The following is a 13,060-nucleotide window of genomic DNA, read 5'->3' as shown; positions in this document are numbered from 1 at the left end:
CCTACCTGATTATTTTTAGATTAGATCCCCTACAGTATGGATACAGGCTACTTGGCCCAACAAGTCCATACTGATTCTCCAAAGAATAACCCACCCAGACTCTACATTAACCCCTGACTAATGCACCTAACACTATGGGCAATTTAGCATGGCCAATTCACCTGACTTGCACATCTTTGGATTGTGGGAGGAAACCAGGGCACCCAGAAGAAACCCACATGGGAAGAATGTGCAAACTCCACACAAACAGTCCCCTGTGAGGCAGCAATGCTAACCACTGAGCCACCATGCCACCCCAAAAGCACATTATAAAACACATGGCCCAGACTCTCAGTGGAACACGCGGGTACAGTGGAACTAAGCAGGTCCAACTTAGAAATATAAGTGTCTTGTCCCGCATTTTCAACACAGTCTTCGAAATACAGAATCAGACATGGAACAGCATTGACTTTGCAATAGTCCACACATAACCGTTGGGTACCATCTGGTTTTGGCACCATTACTGTGGGGGAGCTGCAATCATGGTAACTCACTTTGATTATGTCATTTTGGAGCCTGCGTTCAATTTTCTTTTGAACCTGTGCCAACTTTAGAGGTGCATGCCTATAAGGATGTTGCTTAATCAGAACAGAATCTCCTATCTCACACATAATTAAGTTAGAAATTCCCAGCTTATTTGCACAAATCTCCCTATGCGATAGTAATAACTCTTTCAGGTCATTTCAATTTTCTTCAGGAAGGTAACTCAATAATTTATGCTGAAAATGTGTTGCTGGAAAAGGGCTTCTTCTTTCCTGAAGAAGGGCTTATGCCCGAAACGTCGATTCTCCTGTTCCTTGGATGCTGCCTGACCTGCTGCGCTTTTCCAACAACACATTTTCAGCTCTGATCTCCAGCATCTGCAGCCCTCACTTTCAACTCAACAATTTATCCCAATTTTTGACAAATATCTTATTCTCCAATTTAATTTGAGGGATGACCAATTCAGAAACCTCTGAACTTGGTTATTCATGCTGTGTTGTAACCAATAACACACAATCTCCTTTGGCTATCCTTCCCTGTCAAAATACCTTTTGAGCATATTCACAGGACACACTCTGTGAGATTTCTTTCTGTCTGGAGTCCAAATCAAATAGTTCACCTCATTCAATTTTGTTTCAACTTGATAATATCGATGAAACCTTGTTTTTAAAGGTTCACCTATCACTGGAAATAGCACTAACACCTTATCCCCAATAGCACAACTGTGAGTTTTTGATTTCTTGTCTGTTTCCTGTTTCATTATATGCTGTGATACTTTTAAATACTGTCCAGCCATCTCCCCCACTCTATTTAATCATTGCCAAAAAATTGACACATAGTCCAAATATATGGTCTCTGAACTATGACTTATCAATTTCTCCTTAATCAATTTTAGCAACCCTGTCACCACGTGCCCAAAAACTAATTCAAATGGACTGAATTTGGTCGATTCATTTGGTGCATTTCTGATTGCAAAAAGTACACAGGATTTCCCTTGTCCCAATCATGTGGATAGACTTGACTAGAAGCCCTCAACATGGTCTTTAATGTTTGTTTCTAGTGCTCCCTGCGATTCTGGATGGTATGCAGTACCATCCAGAATTGCTTTATTCCCAAGTTATCCATAAACTCCTTGAATAGCTTGGACATGAAGTATGATCCTTGATCTGGTTGTATCTCTGTGTGTAGTCTCGTGAAAAATTTGAGTAATTCCTCTACAGTCCTTTTTGCCGTGATATTGCATAATAGAAAGGCCTCTGGAAATCTAGTGGACAGATCCATAATTGTTAACAAATACTGATTCCCACTTTTTGTTTTAGGTAGGGGACCTATGCAATCAATTAAGACTCTTGTAAAAAGTCCACAAATGTAGGAATAGATATTATAAGTGCGGGTTTTATTAATGCCTGTGGTTTTCCAATTACCTTACATGTATGACATGTCTGGCAAAATTCAACTACGTCCTTGTACAGTCCAGGCCAATAAAAATGTTCTTGCATTTTAGCTCGAGTTTTTCTCACTCCTAAATGACCCCCTAGTGGTAGTTCATGCACCACTCGCGACAGCTTCTTTCTATAATGCACTGGCAATATGACTTGATGAATTTCTGCCCATTTCTCATCTGCCTGAAATGTGATGGTCTCCATTTCCTCATTAAGATATCATTTTAAAGACAGTACCATTCAGGGATACTTTCAGATGCTTCTTCTGTGTATGCTTTTGATACAGTTGCTTTACATTTTCACCTTTCATCTGTAACTCAGTTAATTTATCTGAGCTAAAGATGTCTGCTTTGTCACCTATCTGTGCCTGGTTTGTGCCAAATATCTAATCAAACAGGATCTCTGCTAATTCCACTTCAACTTTCTTTTTTATACTTTTTGATTTCTCCTGTTTCAACTGGTGACTTTGTGACCTCGTTACCAAACAATAGGGAACAATTCCAGGATATGTGTCCTGCAATAGTTCAGTTGCCTGTGTCTTCACTGGCTTTTCAACCATAGTAGACCACACACCTACCTGTGAATCAGCTATATCATTAGCAAGTACAAATTGTATTCCTGAAGCTGAGAGTTTGTCCAATACTACTATCTCAACTTCCCCACTCTACATCGGACATTCTAACCTCATTCTAAATAATTGAGTGCTTCTGGTCTCAGAGTGAATTCCTGTTACCAGCACCTTTTCTGGCAATAGTCCTTCAGGGGTACATACCTCCTCATCTTTCAACATCAAAGATTGATAGGACGCTGTATCTCTATATATTATAACCTCTTTACCTGATGCTCCTGGCCAATGTGAGTAAAATTTACCTTCACGGGTATATGGTTTAAGAAGATCTGACACTTCTTCTTTAATCAAGCTCCGATCAGGTTGTACATTCTGGTGCAGCTTTCTAGCCTCCACTGTGCTTTCCCTTACCATTCCAACAAAATTCACTGGATTAGTGGTGCTGGAAGAGCACAGCAGTTCAGGCAGCATCCAAGGAGAAGCGAAATCGACGTTTCGGGCAAAAGCCCTTCATCAGGAATTAAGGCAGTGAGCCTGAAGTGTGGAGAGATAAGCTAGAGGAGGGTGGGGAGAAAGTAGCATAGAGTACAATGGGTGAGTAGGGGAGGGGATGAAGGTGATAGGTCAGGGAGGAGAGGGTGGAGTGGATAGGTGGAAAAGGAGATAGGCAGGCAGGATAAGTCTGGACAAGTCATGGGGACAGTGCTGAGCTGGAAGTTTGGAACTAGGGTGAGGTGGGGGAAGGGGAAATGAGGAAACTGTTGAAGTCCACATTGATGCCCTGGGGTTGAAGTGTTCCGAGGCGGAAGATGAGGTGTTCTTCCTCCAGGCGTCTGGTGGTGAGGGAGTGGCGGTGAAGGAGGCCCAGGACCTCCATGTCCTCAGCAGAGTGGGAGGGGAGTTGAAATGTTGGGCCACGGGGCGGTGTGGTTGATTGGTGTGGGCGTCCCGGAGATGTTCCCGAAAGCGCTCTGCTAGGAGGCGCCCAGTCTCCCCAATGTAGAGGAGACCGCATCAGGAGCAACGGATACAATAAATGATATTAGTGGATGTGGCTTATCCTGTTTTCCTACATCTGGCTTCCCAGTGCTTTTCCTAACCCACCAACACTGTGATTTCATATAGCCTACTTTATTGCAGTGAAAACACTGGAACTTTTTAACTCCTCTGTCCCCTTCAAGGGTTTCCTTTTTACCTTGTGGTAAATTATCCTCATGATCTTCACCAAGATCTACCTTTCCCTTTCCACATGAAGATTTCTCTTTTCTCCAATTTCTATCCCTCAGTGATTGAAATTGATTTTGGAAGCCAAACTTTGATTTATTGACCAACTCATAATCATCCGTCATTTTAGCCACTAATCTTGTTGTTTTAATCCTCTGCTCTTCTACACGTGTTCTTATTATTTCAAGAAGTGAATTTTTGAATTCCTCCAAAATAATCGTCTCTCTAAGAGTGCCATAGGTTTGCTCTATTTTTAATGCCCTTATCCACCTATCAAGATTTCTTTGTTTGACCTTTTTAAACTCAATGTAAGTTTGACCAGGGTCCCTCCTTAGATCCCTGAAACATTGGCAGTAGGCTTCTGGCACAAGCTCATATGCACTTAAGATGGTTTTCTTCACCTCCTCACACGCCTCAGATACCTCCTCTGATAGTGATGCAAATACCTCACTAGCTCTATCTACACATTTTGTTTGGATCAACAAAACCCACATGCTCAATGTCCACTGCATTTTTTTAGCCACCTTTTCAAATGTGATGAAAAAGGCTTCCACATCCTTCTCATCAAATTTAGGGAATGCTTGAATATATTGAAACAGTTTCTCTCCAAGCTTTTGGATCCCATGGGTTTGCTCATCCGCACTCTTTTCATCACTGAGCTTACCTTCAGCCTTCATCGCCATCCTTTTAAGCTGACCTACCTGTCTGAGTGCCAGTTTCTGAAGTTCAACCTCCCTTTCTTTCTTCCTTTCCTCTCTCTCTCTTTCTCCCTCTCTTTTTCTTTTTGTTCTTCCAAAGCGATTCATTCTATTTTTCTTTTCTCTGCTTTAAATTGTAATTCAAACGTTTTCATTTCTGTTGCCCTTTCCTAGTTCTTTTGCCTCAAACTCAAGGTGCTTCATTTTCAATTGAATTTTAGCCATCTCTATAAATTCTGATGGTGTTTCTAGCAAACTTAAATGCTGAGCTATGGTTGTAATTATCTCTCCTTTCCTCATGGAAGGAGGTAGCTCCAACTCCAGCTTGTCTGCTAACTCCAGCAGCTTGGCCTTAATCACCTTTTGTAAAACCCCGAAGGTCACTTCTTCCACCCCCAGAAAACTCTTAGTGACTGAAAAAGCTTTTGCTATCCCAAGCACGATCAAATTCAACACCCAGAACAAAGGATACTAACACCTACCACTTGCAGCCTTCGAGTCCAACAACTCTAATCCCCAGTTTGGAACTACAGAACAAATCCCACAAAGAGCCCCCAATTTGGTACAGATCAGGCCAGACCCCCTCAAAAGATTTCAAAGTTAGCCCAGACTCTAACTTTGCTAGTTGTTTGAAGCAGATGTATAGTGGATATTCCAGGAGTGATGTAGCTGGCCTAACCACTTTCTTTAAAATAAAACCGAATTTATTTGCAAGATTACCGAATGAAACACAAACAAGTTAGAACAGAATACAGAATAACTTAACCCATCCAAAAACCCAACAAATTATCCCAATTTAAAGATGTTGTTCCAAATACTTGCAACAATCCCCGTAAACACCCCGGACAAAAAAAAAAGAAAAATCCAACACAGGTTCTTAGAGGAGAGATGTCAGAGAGAGGGAGGATCAGCCTGGACCTGCTTCTTTGGGTCCAGTAGCTTCACAACTGACTGCCTGCTAAACTCAAATGAAACCCGAGCTGGGAGAACTAGCCATTCCCTTTTCATCGTGTAAGTTTTTTTTAAACTTAAAAGCCTTTTGCCTGAGGCATTATCTGTTAGCTATAATCAAATTGACCCTAAACCCTTTCATACCTAGACCATTCAAAGTCTCTGTGTTCACGACCCCTCTGAAAAAAAACCCAAGCACAACCTAACCTTGTTAAAGTAGCAGCATCATCACACATAGCTGACACCAAGATGTTGTTGTTGCTGTTTACAGCATAGCTTGAAGTTGTCCTGGCCCCATGTCCAGCATTTGTCTTCCGCAGCAACATCGATCAAAATCAATGGTGTTTTTGCTCATCCAGTCAGTGTTTCTGGGCATTTGCTTCTACGGAATTTTTGTAATTTGTATCATCAGCAGAGTCACCGTAAAGTATTATTGAAATATATTGCACATATATTAATGTAAGATGCACCTCCAATACATAAAGCATTTGTTTGGTTAAAAAAGAAGCTGTCAGTTTTAAATGCTGTTTTCGATTGTCGTTATGTATCTGGGCAAGCATAATATTACTTGCAAGAGTGTGACTGACCCAGGAATCAGGGATTTGTTTGGTGGTCAACGTTCAGTCAAATTAATTGAGTGCCTCCTGCTGCAGTCTTTTAGCCTGTGGCACAATGAGAGCCGCAGCCTGAAGCAGCATTTGCTGGCTGCTTTTTAGGATTCCAGAAGCGAGGTTGCAACTTTGACATGGGCTTGCTCTGATACACAGTTTACTATTGTCTGTTAAATTACCAAACAGAAATTGAATAAATACACATCCACCAGAATGTATTTATAAAGTAAGTTCCCAGTGAGTCCAACAGTTCTTCTGCACATTCGGAGACCAAGGGATGCCAGGCCCAAAATCAAATTGGAGAGGGTGCAGAAGAGACTTATTAGGATGTTGCTGGGACTGGAGGCTTGAACTATAGGGGTAGGCTGAGACTTTTTTCACGGGAGGAAGGTGATTAACAGGTGATCTTTTAGAGGTTTATAAAATCATGAGGGGCATAGATAAGGTGAATAGCCAAGGCCTTATGGTCTTTTCCCTGGGGTGAATGGGTTCAAAACTGGAGGACATATTTTTAAGGTGAGGGGAGAAAGATTTAAAAGTGACCTGAGGGCAACCTTTTCACATAGAGGGCAATTCGTATGTGGAATGAACTACCAGAGGAAGTGGTAGTTGTAGGTACAATTACAACATTTAAAAGACATTTGGACATGTTCATGAATAGGAAAGGTTTAGAGGGATATGGGCCAAAGTGGGACTATGGATGAGTTGGCATGGATAAGTTGGTCTGAATGTCTGTTTCTATGCTGTTAGACACTATGACTCTTTGACAACACTCTTATCACGAATTTGCATGTTATCCTTGCACAGGGGCTCTACTGATCTTCTGTATATTGTTCCAATTTTAGGAAATGTGCTGCCAAGGTGAACAAGTTGTCCTTTAATTGACCACTTAAGAGACTCAATTGGGCACCAGACAGGCTGCCAATCTGCCACCTTTCCTATTACTGACAAAGTAGAAGGGCAGTTAAGAACAACTGAATGTCTTCCTGTGCCACTTCACAAACTTTTCTACCTCCAACCTCATTGCTGGTGGCCTCTGAAAATTACAAGTATTTAGGATGCAAGATATCTAATCAAATCTTGTTATAGATATTCCTATGCTGATATGAGCAGTGCAATTTCCATTTTCTAGAAGAGAAAACTTCTTAAAAACTATGGAATAATGAATGTATACTTCTCATGGGAACTCATAAAATGATTTTATTCTGATTTGGTTCAGTTTGTCAGATTTTCTTTCAGACTTTTGAGATTTTAACAAATATTCGACTGCACATGTATTACATTTTGTAGACATGAATACATGGCCACTTGATTTATTACTGATTCCTTATTTTTGGTACCAACATTAATTCTAGATCAAGTTATTTTATTGGTTAGTAATTCAAGGTTGATTTTTTAATTTGAGATGTCCTATGAATAGATTGAAAAGCAGAACCATCTCCATCTCTGTCTGAGTTTAGTACAATATGTTCAGGCTGAGTAGTCCATAAAATATTTTAGATATTTCCTAAGCAATCTGTTCAGATATTCTCTATCAAACCTCCAGAGCAAGTGTCACTGCAACCCAAATGTCGGGACACTATCACGGTGCCACAACAGCCCTTCAATATTTTTTAATCAACCCATTCAGAGATGTCATTACATGTATCTGGAGCAGGTGGATAATCCATCTTGGACTCCTCCAGTGATCCTAAGCATCACAGATGCCAGCTTCGGCTGATTTGACTCATTCCATGGGATAACAAGAAATGGTTAGCGGCACTGGATATTGCAAAGGCAATGGGCCCTGACAACATGCTGGCAATAATGCTGAAGACTTTCTTCAGAACTTGCCACTCCCCTAGTCAAGCTGTTCTAGCACAACACTGGCATCTACCCAACAATTTGGAAAGATGCCCAGGTAAGTCCTGTACAAAAAAAGCAGGACAAATTCAACCCAGTCAACTACTGCTTTATTGGTTTACTCTTGATCATCATGGTAGGTATCATCAACAGTACTATCAAGCAGCATCTGCTCAGAAAAAGTCTGCTCACTGACATCCAATTTGGATTCTGCCAGCTCCTGACTTCATGACAGATGTTCAAACATGAACAAAACAGCTAAATTCCAGTGGTGCGGTAAGAATCACACCATTGACATCAATACTGCATTTGTCTGAGTGTGGCATCAAGAAGTACATACAAAACTGAAGACAGTGGAAATTAGGGGAAATACTCTCTGATGGTTGGTGTCGTACCTGGCAAACAGAAAGGTGATTGTTGTTGTTGGAGATCAGTCATCTCAGCATCAGGGCATCTCTACAGTATTTCCTCAGGCCCAACCATCTTCAGCTGCTTCATCATAAGGTCAGAAATGGGGATGTTTACCAATGATCTCATAATGTGCAGCATCATCTGAGACTCCTCAGATACTGAAACAGTCAATATCCAAATAAAATAGGATGAGTAGCAAATAACATTCATACCACACAAATGCCAGGCAATGACCATCTCCAATAGGAGACAATCTAATCACCACCCCTTGACATTCACTATCATGACTGAATCCCCACAATCAACACCTTGTAGCTTACCATTAACCAGCACCTGAACTGGAGGCATAAATAAATTCAGTGGCCTCAAGAGTAGCTCAGAGGCTAGGAATACCGCAGCAACTAACTCACCTCCTGACTCCCCAAAGCATGTCCACTATTACAAGGCATAAATCAGGAGTGTGATTGAATACACCTCACTTGCTTGGATGAGCGCAGCTCCAACAACACTCAAGAAACTTGACACCATCCAGGACAAAGCAGCCCATTTGATCGACACCACATCCACAAACATTCAGTCATAATTACAAGATGCATTGCAGAAATTTACCAAAAATCTTTAGATCGCATCTCCAAAACCACAACTACTAGAAAGGCAAGAACAACAGACACAAAGGAACACCATAATCTGTAAGTTCCCCATCAAGCCATTCACAATTTTGACTTGGAAATATGTTTTCGGTCCATCACTATTACTGTTTCAATATCCAAGAATTTTCTCCCTAATGGCATTGTGGGTCTACCTACAGTATATAAACTGCTGCAGTTCAAGAAGACAGCTAGGCACCACCTTCACAATAAATGCTGGCCAAGTCAGTGATGCCCATATGCCATGAGTGAATTAAAAAAAGATGTGGGACTTGAATTCGGACTTGCTGGTTCAGAGGCAGGCACATTACTATTGCACCACAAGAGCCATCCCCTCTCTCCTCCCCCTCACCTCCCCCATCTCTGTTTGGAATTTCTAATCAACTTCTTGAGACCGTTTCTGTTTGCACAGCACTGCTTCATCCAAAGCAATGGTTGGAATTAATTCTGGTGAAAGGAGATCTATTCCCTTTGTGTCGATTCAAGTCATAAACTCCATTGGGGATCAAGAAAGCATATTTTTAATAAATAAAACAGGAAATGCTGACCGGGATTACTTTTTGTTTCGTTTGATCCAAGAAGGTATGAATTAAAACAAAAGAATTATAATGCTTAACATTGAAATGGCATATTCTTATCATTAATTTAATGTAATGATAGTGCAGGCCCAGTGGATGATATTAAAAAGGGTTTGCTCTGAACTGCATATGATGCTGTGGGATTTTCCATTCAATGGATAGATGGTTTGGGGGTGCGGGGGTTGGGAGCAGATATTGCGAGCTTTATTATTTCCCTATTTAGAAAAAAACTACGTGCATACAAGAATTTAAACTATGGACATAGCAAGTAGGAGTTCATGTTACATAATTATGGAAATTTAAAATCATTATGCAAAATCAGAGCTCCAGAGAATTATGTCTCTGTAAAATCAAAGTTGTAAATCATTGGCTATTAGTAGTTCTGGGAAGTAAGCATGTACATACTATTACTACCACTTGACTTAACCCTTTATTGGCAGAGTAAAGACATTAGTATCATAATGGTTCCAATATAATATCTAATCTGCTATAGTATATCAGCTTCAAATTTGTTGTCAATATGTAGAATAGTCATATCATCACCTAGTTATCTTTCAATTATTTTATGTACAATTCTTGCTTCTCTGCTAAGGGGGGGTCCACTTTCCTCTGCCTTGTTTGGATATTATACCACACCTCTGTGATCATTCTACAGTAGGACTTTAACAGATAGTCAAGGTTAAAGTTATGGATTTCACATTGCCCCACAAAACCCTGTAATGGTATACTTTCTAGAATGCAGTTCTGTGACAATTAGACGACTGGTCTAAGGGCCCCTGCGTAGTTCAGTTGGTAATGCATCAGACATTTGGGATTAGAATAGTTAGTAATTTGTTTTTGACTGGTTTGGATGCATTGGACCAAAGTGTTTTTTTCTGTGCTATAGATCTCTGTGATTTATGAAATCTCACCGATGGTAGTCATCATCTATCCTCGTAGTGAGCATTAACAGGCTATTTCACTGGTGGAGTTTAATAGAAAGCCCAATCCCACATTGACCACATCACATGTGCAGAATGTGCCATTTTTAAACATAGTTTCTGATCAAGCATGTGACACTGAGACCCTACAAACATTTATTGGTATTGTTGACTTCACTCATAAGCATTCATAAACATGGAATTAAGGTAATTACTTGTAAACCTGATTTCTCAGAAGAGCATGTTTGCTTCATTTTGTCTGTCAAGAACATCTGTTTACATATTGTGTTTTGTAATCTATTATTTATTCCAGTAATAGTCATAATTAAATAAACTTTGAACTTAATATGCACCGCACAAAGTCAATAACATATCACTAGAGTTTTCTTACAACACTAGTTCATCTACTACATATTTATCACACCTGAAATACTGTAGCCATAGCAACATCACACCTCTCTGGTACTGTAGGAGCTGCAAGGCTGACAATTAGCATCTATATGAAATGTCCTCAAGCAAAATATATGTGGTGATTTGTTTTCTCTGATATTTCCTATTATAACTGCATTTCTAAAAATGTAAATATGATGTAAGACCCAGCTTCATTAAATACCTAGCATTTATTCAGTAAAATAATCTTAACAGGATGTAAACCCACTGAGATGTTCTCAGTGCCCAGAGAGGACTTCAAAAATAGAAAGGTATAAGCCCACATACTTGACCTCAATCTTCTTTCAGAACTAATGCAGGTAACTGCACTGAAAGAAGGGTTATGTTGTTTACATGAGAGCTTTGCTAACAAGCTCAAAGTCAGAAACAGCTTGGCTCATAGAGGTGCCATTTTGTACCCTGGAGATCTACTCGCACAGTAACAGACACCTTAGCTTTGCAAAGCTATCATCTCTTCAGCAGTTCAAACAAAAGCAATTTCAGACATATTTTTAAATGTGTTCTTGAAATACACAATTGGTAATGAATGATGTCACCAATCACACCATGTTTCCAAATCTAACTAATTACTTTACAAAACAACAATCAAAGACTCTCCAGAGATTCACAACTGATGCCTGGACCACTTTTCCCTCAAACACATGCAATTCAAGTCCAGATGTCACTGATGCAACACTTGCTGACACTTCCTTTAGAAGACAAGAAGATATATGTGCATTGATACTGCAAATGATAATAATTAAGGCAGGGATTTTTGACAACTAATACAGAGAAAAACAGAAAGTATTGTTCTATTACTGTTTGCAAAGGTTGAAAAAAGGTTTTTTATATTTGGTTTATTTGAAATATCAGGTACCCATCCATTCTTACCAATTAAAGATAGCAGAAGTAAAATAATCACAGCATAAAAGTTTTGGACAGCCAAATAAATATTTCATGTAATTAAAGGTCAGATAATTAAAAAGCACTGAGTCATGTTATTTCTTATTCATTTTGGGAGAAATGGTAGGGAAGTGGTAATTTCATCGGGTTTGAAAATCAGAGGTCCAGACTGATACTCCAAGATTCATGTGTTTGTATCCCTCTGTTACACATGGTGAGATTTTAATTCAATTAATATGTCTCGAGTTAAAAGCATGTCTGCTGGTGATTAATAAAACAATGTTAATTTTTTTCCAAACACTTTAGGGAAAGAACTCTTACATTCTTAAGTAGTCTGGCCTGCATATGACTCCAGACCTACAATGTTAACTTTTATATGCTCTCTGAAATAACCTTGCAATCACTTAGCCAAGTCAAATCACAATGAAGACTCAGGAAAGAAGTTAAATCAGATGAACCACCAGCACAAGCTAAGGCACAAGGAAACAACAATGGCAATATATGAACAAAAGCAGGCAGTGCTGCACAGCACATCTGACAACACCTGCAGAGGTTTTCTCTCCAAAGTTGCTGCCACACCTGTGTGTTTCTCTAACATTTGCTATCTTTGTTTCATATTTCCAACATCCACAGTCCTTTGTTTTAATACAAACCAAGATTCCTGAAGAAGGGCTAATGCCCGAAACGTCGATTCTCCTGTTCCCTAGATGCTGCCTGACCTGCTGCGTTTTTCCAGCAACACATTTCCATCTCTTAATACAAACCAAGCCCTGTCAACCCTGTAAAGTCCTGCATGTGTACTAGCATCTGTGGTCTTGCAACAAAATTGAGAGTGCTGTATTACTAACTAGTCAAGTAACAGCCTGGCTTTGTCTTTCTCACCAAATCTTACATTACAGACAATGTCCAAAACAGTATTTTCACTATACCTGTCCCATCTATTGGACCACCAGAGGTGGCAGGATATTGGTTTACAGTATGGATAGTATTATCCTTGGAGTCCTCAATGTTGCCTTTGGACACATGAAGTCTCATGACAGTAGATCAATCATGGTGAAGGAAATCTCCTGCTACTCGACGTATTGTCACCAAACGCACCCCTTCCCCGTTGGTTAATGAATCAATACTTCTCCATGTTGAATATTGCTTGGAAGATGCATGCTTGGGGGGAACAGGGGGTAGGTGTAGGGTATAGTGGGTAAGAGCATAGAATTAACTGTGGGTGATAAACTTTATTATCCATGACTGAGATTGGCTGAGGACTGACAGGGCTGGCCTACTACTAAAGGACATAGTTGATAAAGTGGGTCTTGC

At 40.0% G+C, this 13,060-nt stretch overlaps 1 non-coding gene across 1 annotated transcript; it reads right to left on the bottom strand.

Moving 5' to 3' along the window:
* Window positions 1–6,778: 6,778 nt before the first annotated feature.
* LOC122560353 (U6 spliceosomal RNA) lies at window positions 6,779–6,883 on the bottom strand. Its single transcript, XR_006314722.1, has one exon. It is a non-coding gene; the product is annotated as a U6 spliceosomal RNA (small nuclear RNA).
* Between the last annotated feature and the right edge of the window lie 6,177 nt (window positions 6,884–13,060).

Source organism: Chiloscyllium plagiosum, unplaced genomic scaffold (assembly GCF_037043375.1).
Source record: "Chiloscyllium plagiosum isolate Xiang-an unplaced genomic scaffold, Cpla_swu_hap1 HiC_scaffold_15, whole genome shotgun sequence".
Lineage (NCBI taxonomy): Eukaryota > Metazoa > Chordata > Chondrichthyes > Orectolobiformes > Hemiscylliidae > Chiloscyllium > Chiloscyllium plagiosum.
This window is presented reverse-complemented; position numbering and strand designations above follow the sequence as displayed.